Source organism: Phyllobates terribilis, unplaced genomic scaffold (assembly GCF_046119375.1).
Source record: "Phyllobates terribilis strain yellow unplaced genomic scaffold, ASM4611937v1 Scaffold_3__8_contigs__length_932513732, whole genome shotgun sequence".
In the NCBI taxonomy this organism is placed as follows: Eukaryota; Metazoa; Chordata; class Amphibia; order Anura; family Dendrobatidae; genus Phyllobates; species Phyllobates terribilis.
The window spans coordinates 456,727,974-456,745,070 of NW_027362763.1; positions in this window are offsets into that span (position 1 = coordinate 456,727,974).

Below are 17,097 nucleotides of genomic sequence, written 5' to 3' on the forward strand. Positions count from 1 at the left end.
TCTTGCAGTCTTGCATATCGATCCTTAAGGATCACAATAGTGAGTTTTCCTTCACTGCTGGTCTGCTGCACATTCCTGAGAGCTATTGCGAATCCCTTCAGAGTTGTCATAGGAATGTAATGGACATAGATTTCTCTCCATGATAAATGCGCCCCCAATAATCGATAATACAGATAAATATATGCAAATATTATTTCCTGTACAATTTTTATTCATTGCACCATACAACGCGTTTCGACATAAAATAGTCTTCATCAGTGTGGTCTACAATACGTGGGTCACACAATACAGACATTAAGAACACATATAAATGGCCACAGACACAATGCAAAGAATGGATTTTTCAAACAAAGCTTGTCAAGACATTTATGTTTAAAATAAAATAAAATATTTAATATAACTGTCATTATGATAAATATACCTGATGAAGACTATTTTATGTCGAAACGCGCTGTATGGTGAAATAAAAATTGTACAAAAAATAATAGTTGCCTATATTTACCTCTATTATCCATTATTGGGAACGCATTTAGCCTGGAGAGAAATCGCTGTCCATATACAGGCTGTGTAATACTCTGCAATTTTTTGGATTGAAAACAATGAGGACAGCATCAAATAGGAGATGTGGTCATGTTGCTGATGATGTAGCTGCTTCAAGTAGAGAGAGAGCTTGGTTTTTCTATGCCCAAATGAAACACCTTCTTCTGGTGCAAGCAGGCAACAGGACGTTCTTTGTAATTTCATAGGCCCAAGTACTAGTGCCTTTGATTTGTTGTCCACCTGGTCCCCTTCTGAAAGTGCAGATTTTGCACTTGCAGCCCATGGGCATCTGTCTTCCACCTCACTCCATTGCAAATCAGTCAAGCAATCTGAGTCCCAAGTCATGCAGCAGTCTAGTCTGCTTTTTGATTACTCTGCTGGCTGTGGTTCTGTGGGCCATCAACCAGGCTCTACCCCACAATTCAAAGAGATTGAGGTCACTGATGCCCAACCACTTGTTCTGTTGGAGGAGGAGTATGTGGGAGGGGTAGTGCAACGGTCAAGCGAACCACCGCAGCACATCTGTGATGATGCTGATGATGAAACACAAGTGCTGTTGTTTTCTGCTGTGTGTACATCGGCAAGGAGGGCAAGGGTGAAGACTGGGTGGAACATCATGCAAGAGATTATTGTTATTACTTTTTAGAGTACCATTGATTCCATGGTGCTGTACATGAGGCGGGGTTACATACAAACACAAATAGAAATTACAATGATCAAATTAATAGTGACAGATATGTACATAGGTGAGAGGACACTACCCTCGCGGCCTTACATTTAACAGGATAATAGGGAAGGAAACAGTAGATTCAGGGGTTGCAGCAGCAAGTGTTGGTGAGAAGGCAGCGGGGTATTTGCAAGCTGTAAGCTGTTCTGAAGAAATGGGTTTACAACTTCCACTTGAAAGTTCCGAATGTTAGGGATAATCAGATGTGTTGGACCACAGAATTCTACAGGATGGGGTATACTCAGGAGAAGTCTCGCAGGTGATTGAATGAGGAATGTCCGATTGTTGAGGAGAGAAGGAGGTCTTGGGAGGACCAAAGATTATGTGGTGGGAGATATCTGGAGATTAATTCAGACATATACAGTACAGACCAAAAGTTTGGACACACCATCTCATTTAAAGATTTTTCTGTATTTTCATAACTATGAAAATTGTACATTCACAATGAAGGCATCAAAATTATGAATTAACACATGTGGAATTATATACTTAACAAAAAATGTGAAACAACTGAAAATATGTCTTATATTCTAGGTTCTTCAAAGTAGCCATCTTTTGCTTTGATGACTGCTTTGCACACTCTTGGCATTCTCTCGATGAGCTTCAAGAGGTAGTCACCGGAAATGGTCTTCCAACAATCTTGAAGGAGTTCCCAGAGATGCTTAGCACTTGTTGGCCCTTTTGCCTTCACTCTGCGGTCCAGCTCACCGCAAACCATCTCGATTGGGTTCAGGTCTGGTGACTGTGGAGGCCAGGTCATCTGGCTTAGCACCCCATCACTCTCCTTCTTGGTCAAATAGCCCTTACACAGCCTGGAGGTGTGTTTGGGGTCATTGTCCTGTTGAAAAATAAATGATGGTCCAACTAAACGCAAAATAGATGGAATAGCATGCCGCTGCAAGATGCTGTGGTAGCCATGCTGGTTCAGTATGCCTTCAATTTTGAATAAATCCCCAATAGTGTCACCAGCAAAGCACCCCCACACCATCACACCTCCTCTTCCTTGCTTTACGGTGGGAACCAGGCATGTAGAGTCCATCCGTTCACATTTTCTGCGTCGCACAAAGACACGTTGGTTGGAACCAAAGATCTCAAATTTGGACTGATCAGACCAAAGCACAGATTTCCACTGGTCTAATGTCCATTCCTTGTGTTCTTTAGCCCAAATAAGTCTCTTCTGCTTGTTGCCTGTCCTTAGCAGTGGTTTCCTAGCAGCTATTTTACCATGAAGGCCTGCTGCACAAAGTCTCCTCTTAACAGTTGTTGTAGAGATGTGTCTGCTGCTAGAACTCTGTGTGGCATTGACCTGGTCTCTAATCTGAGCTGCTGTTATCCTGCGATTTCTGAGGCTGGTGACTCGGATAAACTTATCCTCAGAAGCAGAGGTGACTCATGGTCTTCCTTTCCTGGGGCGGTCCTCATGTGAGCCAGTTTCTTTGTAGCGCTTGATGGCTTTTGCAACTGCACTTGGGGACACATTCAAAGTTTGCCCAATTTTTCGGACTGACTGAACTTCATTTCTTAAAGTAATGATGGCCACTCGTTTTTCTTTACTTAGCTGCTTTTTTCTTGCCATAATACAAATTCTAACAGTCTATTCAGTAGGACTATCAGCTGTGTATCCACCTGACTTCTGCACAACACAACTGATGGTCCCAACCCCATTTATAAGGCAAGAAATCCCACTTATTAAACCTGACAGGGCACACCTGTGAAGTGAAAACCATTTCCGGTGACTACCCCTTGAAGCTCATCAAGAGAATGCCAAGAGTGTGCAAAGCAGTCATCAAAGCAAAAAGTGGCTGCTTTGAAGAACCTAGAATATAAGACATATTTTCAGTTGTTTCATACTTTTTTGTTAAGTATATAATTCCACATGTGTTAATTCATAGTTTTGATGCCTTCAGTGTGAATGTACAATTTTCATAGTCTTGAAAATACAGAAAAATCTTTAAATGAGAAGGTGTGTCCAAACTTTTGGTCTGTACTGTATGAGGAGACAGATTATAGACGGCTTTGTAGGTCAGTGTTAGTTGCTTTTTCTGGATATGTTGTGGAATTGGGAAAAGCGGAGGAGTAGCAAGGACTGAATTGGATTAGTAGGGCAGCAGATTAACGGACAAACTGGAGAGGTGTGATGATGCTATGGGAGATGATGAGGTCCTAGACCCCACATTAAGTCAAGGCCTTCTGAGTGATGTGGGCAGTTACGGGGAAGAGGTTGAGGTCATGCTGCCCCAGCTGCACAGCAAAAGAGGGAGCAGAGTGCAAAAGCGCCGAGGCCCGCCCCTAGCCATTAAGTTGGCTTCTACTGTGCACCATAGCCGGCTCCTAGCTTTTTCTCTGTCAATGTTGCTTCCTTCTCTTATTCTGCTTCCTCCACTGTCTCCTCATCTGGTCAGAAAGTTCAAGCAGTGTGTGCATGCTTTTGGAATACTCATCCTGCTGTTTCTCGGCAATCTGCAGTGCAGCATCACTTCTGCCATTGCTCCCCGCCTCATATGTGACGCACCCACAAGGTGGAACTCAACCTTGCATATGCTAAAGAGACTGTATGAGCATCCAGACACGATAGTGGAGTTTCAACTGCAGCATGCATGAGTGAGTCAATCTTTGGGACAACACCACTTCAAGACCAATGAGTGGGCCTCCATGAGGGACGTGTGTGCCATGTTGCGCTGCTTTGAGTACTCCATGAACATGGCCTGCGCTGATGAAGCCATCATCAGCGTTAATATCCCACTTCTATCAATCCTTGAAAAAACACTTCAGGCTATGATGGATGAGGTGGTGGCACAAGAGGAAGAGGAGGAGGAATATTAGTTCAGAGATATATGGAGAAGACAGATTATGGATGGCATTGTAGGACAGTATTAGTAGCTTGAAGTGGATACATAGCGGAATTGGGAGACAATGAAGGGTTTTGCAGAGGGCAGAAGTGGAGGAGTAGTGAGGGCACATGTGGATTAGTGGGGCAGCAGAGTTAAGGACAGACTGGAGAGGTGCAATGATGTGATAGGCGATGATGAAGTCCCAAATAGGGATGAGCGAATATGTGCGAAATCCGATCACCAAACCTAAGTTCGACATGAATGTGGCACATTCGGATTCATGATCGGAAAGGTGAGCAAAATTTGTTGAATTCGGGAAAATCGGTAAAGTTCGGCAAATTTGCGTGGTTACATGATTGAGGGGCAACTACAGCTTTTAACAGTTTTGCTAGCATAGTGCTTGTGTATGATGAGCTGGAGGATGAGATAGATGAGTGGGAGGGCTGGTCATAGCTCAGAACAGGTCTCATCAGCGGCGAGCAGTTTTTTTTATCCTGTAAGTGGTAACTTTAAGTCAGGAAAGCGCGGCTAGCCAATAAGAGCACAGGAAGCATTCACAGTGTCCCAGACACAAGGGTTTCTGCAATTGGCTGTTGAAATTACATGTCTTCTCCACATAAAAAGTGGCCATGTTCCCTCATTGCCATTTTATGCATGTCACTCGTGTTAGATGCTGCTCCTGTTTAATGAGAGAAATTAGCTAGATAGATGGGCACTTCTGTGGAAGTCAGATAGTGTAGATAAGTCCTGTGCTGTGTAGATACTGTGTTCAAATCGACCTTGCAGCACTTTTTTTTGTTTTTGTGCAATTACTGAGATTTTGAAAGAAAGAACAGGGCATGTGGCATAGAATAATGTTGTGCACCAGTTGTACTATCTGTGCTTCATGTAGGGGTATACCTTCAATCTATTTTTGCACTTGCTATTGTGATCAAGCAAGCCTCTGTAGGCCACTTTTTGATTTTGTGGGGTTGAAATTCAGCTATCTGCAGAGCTCATCAGTGCAGAGCTTCTGAGTGCAGAGCACAAAAAACTTTTTTTCATTTGCTAATGTGATAGTGCAAGCTGTGTTAGCCAAGTTTGTCACTTTTTTGTTGGGTGAACTTCAGCTGTATGCACTATAAAACAAATATATTTTTTCTGTCGCTAGGCAGAGTCCAAAAATATTTTTTTCTGTCTCAAAGGTGTTACACTCTGCTATAAGCCACCTAGTCCTTTTAGTGGCTGTGAAATTCAGCTGTATTCAGAGCTTGTGCAGAGTCAAAAAATCTATTTTTTGCTGTTCTTAATGTTATACAGAAGGCTAAGTCTCAGTTTGAAATAGTTTGGAGAATATCTCCTATGTTATACAGGTGTCATCCACAGTAAAAAAAATACTTTGTTCGGTTCCTAATGGTATACAGCAGGGACATCTGAGTTTGAAATAGTTTGGAGAATATCTCGTTTGTTATACAGGCCTCATCCACAGTACAAAAAATACTTTGTTCAGTTAGTAACATTATACAGCAAGCCATATCTTACCTTGTCATTTAGTGCTCCTGAAATTCAGGTGTGTGAAGAGCTGTTGCAGAGGAAAAAATCTATTTTTGTTTTGCTAACAGCATGCTCCTACCACAGTATCTGAGCAACATGAGTGGGAAAAAGAGAGGTCGTGGTGGAAGGGGGAATAGACTTGGTGTGCAATGTATAGGTGGGATAGTTGGTAATGTTAATGAAAGCACTAGTGAACCAGCACCATCATGTCCTATCCAAAGACAACTGACAACTTCTGTTACTGGACAGGCTACACTACTCCCTCTCTTTGGCAGCTGCACAGCGATACACCTTGTTGATAAGGGCCAGAAAGAACAGGTGCTCCAGTGGATGGCAAGCACTGCTTCAAGTGGCCTTTCCTCTTCTTCCTCCACCTCAACATCCCACACAGTACAGTCCAAAGAGGTGGCACCCCAATTACCCTTGCTTCCTCTATGTCACAACTGTCCAAGTGCCAAACTGACTGTAGCAAACCACAGAAGGGCGAGTCTGTAGAGCTGTTCACCCATTCTATATCATGGACATCAGAAGTGTACTCGAAACATTCACAGAGTCAAGAAGAGGAGGAAAGCATCTGCACCGATGCCCAAATTTTTTTTAGGTTGCATTCGGGGCAGGACGGAGAAGGATCTGAGCAGGTTCCTGACCCTCATCACCAGAAGTTAAGCACAGGGGAGGGAGGTGATCTTGATGAGACTCAGAAACCTGAGGCTCATGCAGACTGTACTGTGCTGTCAGGGCAACAAGAGGAGAAGGGTCAGTCTGAGAGCAAGGAATGGGATAATATATTGGATGATGACGAGGTTGAAGATCCTACTTGGTGTGAACCCAGAGTCACGCAGCCAAGTAGCTCATATGAGAAGGTGGAGGAGGAAGTCTCTCCCTATGTCAGAGTGATGCAAGCATGAGAAGCACTGTATCCTTAGCCAATACGGTGGCTGTGGCCAGCAGCGTTCACGAGTCTGCAGCTCGCAGGGGTGGCAAGTGTTGCCTTGCCTGGGCCTTTTTTGAGACCGCTAAGGATGAGCCAACTCACGTTATCTGCACACTTTTCAAGAAAAAACTCAGTAGAGGGAAAAAGTGCAATAATTTGACTACTACATGCATGAACCTTCACAAGCACAACCAACATGCATTACCCTGGGAATCTCACTGCGCTAAAATGCAGACCAGCAAACCTCAACAACCATCAGCTGCCCCATCAACCGCATCCGCTGCTTTTTCCTCCTCCTCTGTTACCATGCCAAGTATTGGCACGCAGGTCTCCGACCGCAAAACTTCTGGTTCTCTACCCGCTCCAGTTAGGCTGAGTGAGAGTCAGCTGTAACAGAAGCAGACATGCCTGCTGTGTTTGTTTCACCGAGCTCACCACATATTTCTCAATCCACCATAACATGTCCCCCTTCACCTCACTCACGGTCCAGAAGTTTGTCAGTTTCACCATGCTCCACCCTCTCGCAGCACTGCAGTCAGCTCTTGGTTCCACATTTGTAGTCACCTAAACGATTGTTTCCTCTTACACATGACAAAGCTAAGAGGTGGAACTCGACCATCTCCAATCTGTTGGCCATGGAAATGATGGTGTCAGGCTCTAATTTTTTAAACTGTGAACACTCCTGTATGGCTGCTTTTTTACTGAGGAGGTAACCAGAGAATCTGGAGGAAACCCCCACAAACACGGAGAGAACATGCAAACTACTTGAAGATGTTGTCCTCTATCATCATAAAGGAGTTAGCTCGTTGTCTAGGAAACCGATCACCGCTGCTGACTACCTTGTGAACATTGTGTTGAGGCTTGCAAGGTGTCACGAGTTTACCATGACAGAGAGGAGCCAGAAGGCCGCAGCACTTGATTCATCCCACTCCTGCAGTCACGAGAAAGAAGACTTTCGCCTTCATATAATTCAGCGCAGGGGTTAATCTGCTCAATTGTGAGCTCCTGCAAGCTTAACGGGATTTAGGCTCTCAGCAGATTTGTCCCATGCATCTCCCCTACTGTGATAACGTAATACATCAGACTGTTGCTGAAGACCCACTTCTTGTGACAAGGGTACAATCTGTGGTAAGCCTCGCTCCAGCACATCACTGCACGATTAGCTGTACCCTGACCTACTGTACCCTCGTCCATTCCTTGTATATTGTTTGTGCACCCTCGCAGTTAGGGTTATCTCTCCTCTTGTACCAGTCGGTGACCCCTTTTGACATGTAAAGCGCCACGGAATAAATGTTGCTATAATAGTAATAATAATTATAGTACTTGTACTTTGGGTCAATTTATGGCACTTTCCAGGTGTCTACCCCTAATTTGATGTGTCTTGACAGCTTTTGGGCCCATTTGAAGGTGTTGTGTATGCGGGTTTTTTTGCCCCCCATTGAATCCTATGGCGTTCAGTAACGTTCGAAGGAACATTCGACGAATAAATCGGCGAATATTGCAAATTCAGCAATCATAATCTGAATCAAATATTGAAACATTCGCTCATCTCTAGTCCCAGACACCACATGGAGTCAAGGCCATTCGAGTGACATGGACAATTCGGAGGAAGAGATGGTGATCACCCTGCCCCAGCTGCACCGCAAAAGAAGAAGCAGGGTGTAAAAGCATCGAGGCCAGCCCGTCCATAAGTTGACTGCTACTGCACACCGCGGCTGGTCCTTAGACTTTTCTCTATCCATGTTGCCTCCTCCTACTCTGCTTCCTTCATTGTCTCCTCTGCTTGCACTTTCTGACAAGATGAGTGTGCATGCTTTTGGCGTTCTCATTCTACTGCTGCTTGGTTGTGTGCAGTTCAGCATCACTTTTTCCTTGCTGCTCCCTGCCTCATATGTGATGTAACCACAAGGTGAAATTCCACCTTGCGTATGCTGGAGAGACTGTGCGAGCCACAGCAGGCAATAGTTGAGCTTTTTATAAACAGTTATTTGATATTGCTATGGGGAGCAATTTTGCACCTACACTTTTGTTGAGTATTATTACCTGGTTCAAAGAAAGATTCGTAGATATCAATCCATTGTACTTAAAACAAGTAGAAATGATTCATATGTTTCATGAGTGCCATTGGGTGATTACTATTCCTATTACACATAAATTGGAGGAATTGAAATGACTACTGTTCAATCTCTGCAAGACTTGTGCTATAAGTTAGTCTTCCAGGGGATAAATCAGATGTCATTAAACTATTTGATAAGGGAGGAAATATCTCCCTAACTTACCACTGGGTAAATGTAGTGGCAGCTGGGCCTGAGATGGAAGTGTTTTGACGCATCTCCTACCACCACCAAGAATTTCTGGATGTATCTCTGTCCATGTTGCCTCCTCATCCGGTCAACATAACACCAGCATGACCAAATTCAACTCAGCCAGGGGGAAACTACAGCATGCTGTTTTTAAAATGATATGTTTGTGGTAAAACTCCCACACCACAAAAGAGCTGTGGATGTGGCTCAAATAACAGACAGATGTGTGGTTGGTGCCAATAAACCTCAAGTGTGCGATAACGTGCAAAATCTCATAGCAGCTTTTGTCCTAGCCGATTTGATGCACATCCCTTGCCTGGTGCATGTGCTGAATTTGGTGGTGCAGAGCTTCCTTAAAAGTTACATAGATATGTCAGAGCTGCGACTGAAAATGCTGGTCATCTGTTGTCACGGGTGTGTCGCCACGAAGATCGTCACGATTACACAGCCTGACTTCTCGCAGCTGACTTTTTGGTGCTTTGTGTTTTCGGCAGTGAGGGAGTTAATTCTCTCTCTCTCTGTGCTAGACGAGGTCCAGCCTCGCCCAGCTGCAATCAATGCTGCTGTAGTGAGACTCCTTCAAATGCCTGCTGGTCTGTTTGGGAAGTGTCGGTGAAAGCATTTCATGCAGACTAACAGAGCAGATCGTGGTATTTGGAGTTTCTGAGATAAGTGTATTTGGAGTGTTTTTTCCCTTCCTCGCTTTATCATTTATCTCCTTTCCCGTTGGTGTTCCCTCTGTTGTAGTTGTGTAGTTTTTGTATGCAAGGTGGTTTTGGTTTTTCCCTTGTACTGTCTCGTCCGTCTAAGTACTGTGTGTGGGCATATTATTACTTGTCCCCTTTTGTTGTGATCGGGTCCTTCTCAGGACTAGATTACTTAGGTGCAGGGATCCTCAGGAGGTAGGGGTTACGCTGGCGGCCTGGACCTCTGTACCTTTAACAGTACCTCCAGGTTGAGGGATTAGTCAGGGCCCCAGCTTAGGGTCAGCTTAGGCTCCCTACCTCCAGTATACAGAGACAGCGCGACATTTTCACCGACCCACTTAGTTTTTCTCCAGCTACCATGGATCCAGTAGCCGGTCTAGCTCGGCAGTTGCAGAGTTTGTCCATGGAGCTGGCGGACGTTAGGTCCAAGGTTTTGCATCCTCAGGAGCAAGCCGGACCAGAACCTAAAGTAGCTCTCCCTGACAGGTTCACTGGGGGGCGGGACAAGTTTTTTGTTTTCCGGGAGGCATGCAAGTTGTACTTTCGGCTGCGGCCTCGGTCATCGGGGAGTGAAGAACAAAGGGTGGGAATTGTCATCTCGCTCCTACAAGGGGACCCACAATCTTGGGCGTTCTCTCTTCCCCCGGGCTCCCCGGCTCTCCAGTCAGTGGATAGGTTTTTCGCTGCTTTGGGACTCGTATATGATGACCCAGATCGGATCTCCCTTGCTGAGTCTAAGTTACGTAGGATCCGGCAGGGAGATCGTCCGGCGGAGGAATTCTGTTCGGAGTTCCGTAGGTGGGCCACGGACACCCAGTGGAATGACCCGGCTCTTAGGAGCCAGTTTTGTCAAGGTTTATCCGACAAATTACAGGATGTGTTGGCACAGTATGACTCTCCCGCGTCACTGGAAGCCGCTATGGCCCTTGCTATTCGCGTTGACAGACGGCTTCGGGAGAGGTGCGGGATAACTCTACCCCCTGTGATGACTCCACCTCCTACAAGGTCCCCTCATATGGTGGTTCCCCTGGTCAGTCCAGAGGAGCCTATGCAATTAGGAGGGACATCATTTCGGGGGAGGGGACCGGTGGTGCGCCATTAGACAGGAAGGTGTTTCTTCTGCGGGAGAAAGGGACATTTTATTGGGGGGTGCCCATCCCGTCCCTTGCAGAGTGAAGAGTCGTCGGAAAACTGTTGATCCCAGGTTGTGTGGTGGACGGCAATCTGGGAGTAGGTATTTCGTCCCTAGGTTCGTCTCAGTTTCTCGTACCGGCGGAGGTGGTGGTGGGTACGAGAACTGAGAGGATATCTGTTCTTCTGGATAGTGGGGCCGGGGCTAATCTGGTTGATGCTCGGTTTGCCCGGGTTCAAGGTATGCGATTGAGTGAGTTGGCTAAACCCATCCCCATATTCTCGATCAATGCCAGGCCTCTCGGTCAGGGAAGTTTTTTGCAAGCTGTGCATGACGTAAAACTTCAAGTGGGGGCGATACATAAAGAACTGTTGTCTTGCTACGTGTTGGAGGGTCTTCCCACTCCTATAGTGTTGGGCCTTCCTTGGTTAACTAAGCATAACCCGGTTATTAATTGGCAAACCAGAGAGATAAGCCAATTGAGTAAATTCTGTAATAAAAACTGCATGAACACGGTCATCGGTGCGGTTACTCCTTGGGTCTTACCTCCATTTCTGGCGGACTTTGAGGATGTATTCTCGGAGAAAGGGTGTCAGGAACTACCTCCTCATCGCGAGTATGACTGTTCTGTAAAACTGCTCCCTGAGGCCAAGTTACCTAAAGCTAGGTTGTATAACCTTTCTGGTCCTGAGAGGCAGGCCATGAAGGATTATATTTCAGAAAGTCTGGCTAAGGGGCATATTAGACCTTCATCTTCACCGGTGGCTGCGGGGTTCTTCTTTGTTAAGAAGAAAGATGGAGGCCTACGCCCTTGCCTGGATTTCCGTGAACTTAATCGGATTACGGTCCGAGATCCGTATCCGCTCCCACTTATTCCCGATCTCTTTAATCAGATCGTGGGCGCCAAATGGTTCTCTAAGTTGGATCTCAGGGGGGCGTACAATCTGATTAGGATGAAGGAGGGGGATGAGTGGAAGACGGCGTTTAACACTCCGGAGGGGCATTATGAGAACCTTGTCATGCCATTCGGTCTGACTAATGCCCCGGCGGTGTTCCAACACTTTGTTAATGACATTTTTCGCCGCCTGGTGGGACAGTTTGTTGTCATATATCTGGATGATATCTTAATTTACTCGCCGGATCTGGTGTCTCATCAGGAGCACGTTAGGCAGGTGTTACAGATCTTGCGGGATAATAAACTGTATGCCAAATGGGAAAAGTGTGTGTTCGCCGTACAGGAACTCCAGTTTTTAGGCTTCCTGGTTTCAGCGTCCGGTTTTCGTATGGACCCTGGGAAAGTGCGGGCAGTTCTTGAGTGGGATCGGCCAGAGAATCTTAAGGCACTACAACGTTTCCTGGGGTTTGCTAATTATTACCGGAAGTTCATTCGTAATTTCTCGTCCATGGTTAAGCCTCTCACAGACATGACTAAAAAGGGGACGGATTTTTCTAGGTGGTCGGACAAGGCTTGTCAAGCATTCTCCTCCTTGAAAAAATGTTTTGCCTCGGCACCCATACTCATTCAACCTGATGCGTCACAGCCATTCATTGTAGAGGTAGACGCCTCCGAGGTAGGGGTGGGAGCAGTATTGTCACAGGGTTCGTCCCCTGGTAAGTGGCATCCGTGCGCCTTTTTCTCTAAAAAATTGTCGTCCGCTGAGAGGAATTACGATGTCGGCAATAGGGAACTCTTGGCCATTAAGTTAGCTTTTGAGGAGTGGCGCCATTTTTTGGAGGGGGCAGTCCATCCGGTAACCGTCATCACCGATCACAAGAACCTGCTATATCTGGAGTCCGCGAAACGTCTGAATCCCAGACAAGCTAGGTGGTCATTGTTTTTTACCAGGTTTAATTTTGTCGTTACATATCGTCCTGGGTCAAAAAATGTAAAGGCGGATGCCTTATCTCGTAGTTTCCCTGGGGCCGGGAATACGGACGACCCGATTCCTATCCTTCAGGAGGGGGTGGTGGTTTCGGCAGTATGCTCTGAGCTGGAGGAGGAGGTATTGGAGGCTCAGGGGGACGCCCCTGTTGGACCTCCGGGGAGACTGTTTGTTCCAGATCAGTTGCGACAAAAGGTGATCGAGGCACACCATAACTCAGTTTTGGCAGGACACCCGGGGAGTAAAGCAACTGCGGATCTCCTCTCGCGTCGGTTTTGGTGGCCTAACTTACATAAGGAGGTGGTAACTTTTGTCGCGTCCTGTGGGGTTTGTGCGCGCTCTAAGACCTCACATACCCGTCCGTCTGGGGCCCTCTTACCTTTGAAGATCCCGGAGCGTCCTTGGACTCATCTGTCTATGGACTTTATTACGGACCTCCCTCCGTCTTCGGGTAAAACGGTCATACTCGTTGTAGTGGACAGGTTCAGCAAGATGGCACATTTTATCGCTCTTCCGGCTCTCCCTAATGCTAAAACTCTTGCGCAGGTGTTCATTGGGGAGATTGTGAGGCTTCACGGGGTACCCTCCGAGGTGGTGTCTGATCGGGGGTCTCAGTTTGTGTCCAAGTTCTGGAAGGCATTTTGTGCACGGCGGGGGATGCATTTGTCATTCTCATCGGCTTTTCATCCTCAGACCAATGGTCAGACGGAACGTATGAACCAGAGCTTGGAGACATATCTCCGGTGTTTTGTGTCAGAGAACCAGGAGGACTGGGCTTCTTTCTTACCTCTGGCAGAGATGCTCTTAATAATAGGCGGAGTGAGTCCACTGGTAAGTCCCCGTTTTTTGGGGCATATGGTTTTCACCCCCAGTTTTGTACTTTCAGTAGGGGGGGCTCTTCGGGGGTTCCTGAGGAGGAACGATTTTCCTCATCACTCGCTTCAGTATGGAGAGGGGTGCTGAAGAATCTGAATACTATGGGGAACCGATACAAACGTATGGCTGATAGGAGGAGAGTGGCTGGTCCGGACTTAAGTGTGAACGATCGGGTATGGTTGTCTACCAGGAATATTAAACTTAAGGTTCCCTCCTGGAAACTGGGTCCCAGGTTCATCGGGCCGTACAGAATCAGTTCTATTATTAATCCGGTGGCATTCCGTCTTGACCTCCCCCCTACGTTTAAAATTCACAACGTGTTCCACAGATCGTTGCTTAAGAGGTATGTGGCGCCGGTGGTACCGTCACCTTTACCTCCCCCTCCAGTGGTGGTCAATGGTAACTTGGAGTTCTAGGTATCGAGGGTCATCGATTCACGCTTTAATCGCCGGTCCCTTCAGTACCTGGTTCATTGGAAAGGGTATGGTCCTGAGGAGAGGATGTGGGTTCCTGCGTCGGATATTAACGCAGACTGATTAATTCGGGCCTTCCACACGACTCACCCGGATAAACCTGGCCCTGAGGGTCCGGAGGCCCCTCGTAGAAGGGGGGGTACTGTCACGGGTGTGTCGCCACGAAGATCGTCACGATTACACAGCCTGACTTCTCGCAGCTGACTTTTTGGTGCTTTGTGTTTTCGGCAGTGAGGGAGTTAATTCTCTCTCTCTCTGTGCTAGACGAGGTCCAGCCTCGCCCAGCTGCAATCAATGCTGCTGTAGTGAGACTCCTTCAAATGCCTGCTGGTCTGTTTGGGAAGTGTCGGTGAAAGCATTTCATGCAGACTAACAGAGCGGATCGTGGTATTTGGAGTTTCTGAGATAAGTGTATTTGGAGTGTTTTTTCCCTTCCTCGCTTTATCATTTATCTCCTTTCCCGTTGGTGTTCCCTCTGTTGTAGTTGTGTAGTTTTTGTATGCAAGGTGGTTTTGGTTTTTCCCTTGTACTGTCTCGTCCGTCTAAGTACTGTGTGTGGGCATATTATTACTTGTCCCCTTTTGTTGTGATCGGGTCCTTCTCAGGACTAGATTACTTAGGTGCAGGGATCCTCAGGAGGTAGGGGTTACGCTGGCGGCCTGGACCTCTGTACCTTTAACAGTACCTCCAGGTTGAGGGATTAGTTAGGGCCCCAGCTTAGGGTCAGCTTAGGCTCCCTACCTCCAGTATACAGAGACAGCGTGACATCTGTGCATGCTTATGCTTTCGGCGTTCTCACCCTGCTGCTGCCCGCCTGTGTGTGCTGCAGCTTCACTTCAGCCTATCCACTCACTGCCTCAGGCGTCCACACATATCTTAGAGGATGGATTCCCATACCATCAGCAGCCAGGTACACAAATGTCCAGCCAGCGGACAGTTTTGTAGGATGTGAAGGATGAGGAACAACCATGTCCACAGCAGGGTGGCACTCAAAGCAGCTCACACACATCACTGTAGCATGGCTGGAGAGATACAGATGATACAGAGGACTCAGATGATACACCTCCCACCGAGGACAGCTTATCATTGGCTCTGGGCAGCCTGGCACACATGAGGCAATACATTCTGCTGTGCCTGCGCAAGGACTGCCAAGTTGCCCGGATTGTTACAAGTGCTGATTACTGGGTAGCCACCCTGCTGGATCCCCACTACAAGGGCAAAGTACCATCCTTACTTCCGTCACTAGAACAAAATCTGAAAATGCAGGAATACAAGCACGCACTGGTAGATACAGTCCTGACTGAGTAGAAACAAAGGCTTTTTAGCACAGTACACGCAAAGGCTTTTTGGCACACTACTCCCAGAAGCTTTTTGGCACAGTACAAACAGAAGCTTTTTTGCCCAGAAATGGGAAAGAGATGACTGCATCCTAGAATTTTTTTTTTTAGACACACCACTCACAAAAAGACAGATGCAGAGAAGAAATTTTTTTTAGAAACACTGCTCATATAGACACAGCGGTAGAATAAAATAATATTTTTAGGCCCACAAATGGGAAAGAGATGGCTGTCGGGGTTTAGTACCAGTCACTAGGTGTCTGATACTCTGATATGGACCCTGAAGTTTCCCAAGTAAATATACAAATATCAACCTTGATACAATATCTAAATATTCAGTTAATATCAATTAACATAAGTGTGGCGCCCCTGAGGGTTCGACCGCCACAGGGATGCTGCACCTCTTTAATGGGTGTAGTGTTCCTCCTTTGAGGTAAGAACGGTGCGATGGTCAGGACTCCATCTCCACATCCAACACCACACTTCTCCCGCCAGAGGGGACTAGTAGGCACCAGGTGCTGCCTCTACTGGAAATTGGGAGACTGGGGAACCAAGAGATAGGGGATCCAATTAGTGGGTGAGGGTGTAGGATTCACATTTTAGTGACACTTTAAATTTCATATTTAATACACAGCCATCTTGGTTCTGGGTTCTTTGATCGTGATCTCCCTCCCTGAGCGTGGATCCTGTGTGGACCTGCAGAGGATGGAGTCACGGCCCTCGTATCCTGGCTTTGGGTGGACGGGCAGGTTGCAGATAATGTATGTCTCAGCCCGGTCAAGGACCATGACCAAGAAGGCCTGGAGCTTAGGAGTGTAGCTCCACCGCAAATGGATCCCGGGGGGATGCAGACGGAGTGGTATACGCCACCTGTCCTCGACAACCTGATATATTCAGAGGGATTCCGGCTGCAAGAGGGGTACCGGCCCCCGACACCTGACCTTGCTACTCTATGTCCTGGTCAGGGAAGCCCGGAAGGCCCTGAGGATCCCACCGGGTAACGGAAGGAGCAGAGCTACCACACGTACCCTTTTTCTGAGTGAAGTTCAGAGGGAGACCCGGCCTATCTACACACACACAGACAGGAAAGGACCCAGTCTGAAGTCAAGGAACACTCTGGTGCGGGGTTCTGATTGAACACTGGACTTACTCGGAGGAGACCACAGAACTCCGCGAGGAGCAGGGAGAAGCCTTTCAACTGGAATCTCCACCATGAGTAAAAACCCTGGAAGTTAACCCCTATGGCCTCCGGACTCTTTATTCTGCATTACACCGCACTACGCAGCACCAGACCTCCTATACTACAACCCCCTCCATCCTGTCTCTCTGCCCTGAGGCCCTGCTCCACCTGTGGGAGTAGTACCAATGACGGCTGCCACAACATCCTGCCTCACCGGACTGCAGCAGTGCTGGTGGCCTTCACCAGGTGCCACAGGTGGCGTAGTCGAGATCAGTCACTCAACCCGGATAAGCCCATACCACACTTTTTAATGTGACGGCCCTGGGCATGGAGCGTGTCCGGGCCACGGCTGCACCCCATCGACAACATAGGACCCGGCTCCGAGATTCCCATCTCCCAGGGTAGGGCTTCCAGCATCACACAACTGGCGTAGTCGGCAGGATCGCGTGCTCGCAGCAAAGGAAAGAATAACCCATTGCTACCCGGTACTGTGTGCCTTACACCTTAGACTGTCGTTTCCACTTAAAATGGCGCCGCCCAAGAAGAACAGATGCCATAGTGCATCAGAAAGACGGTCTCCTAACACCTCCTATCGTGGGCCAGGCTCCCACATGGCGCCAAAAGTGTGGACAGCCCCTTCC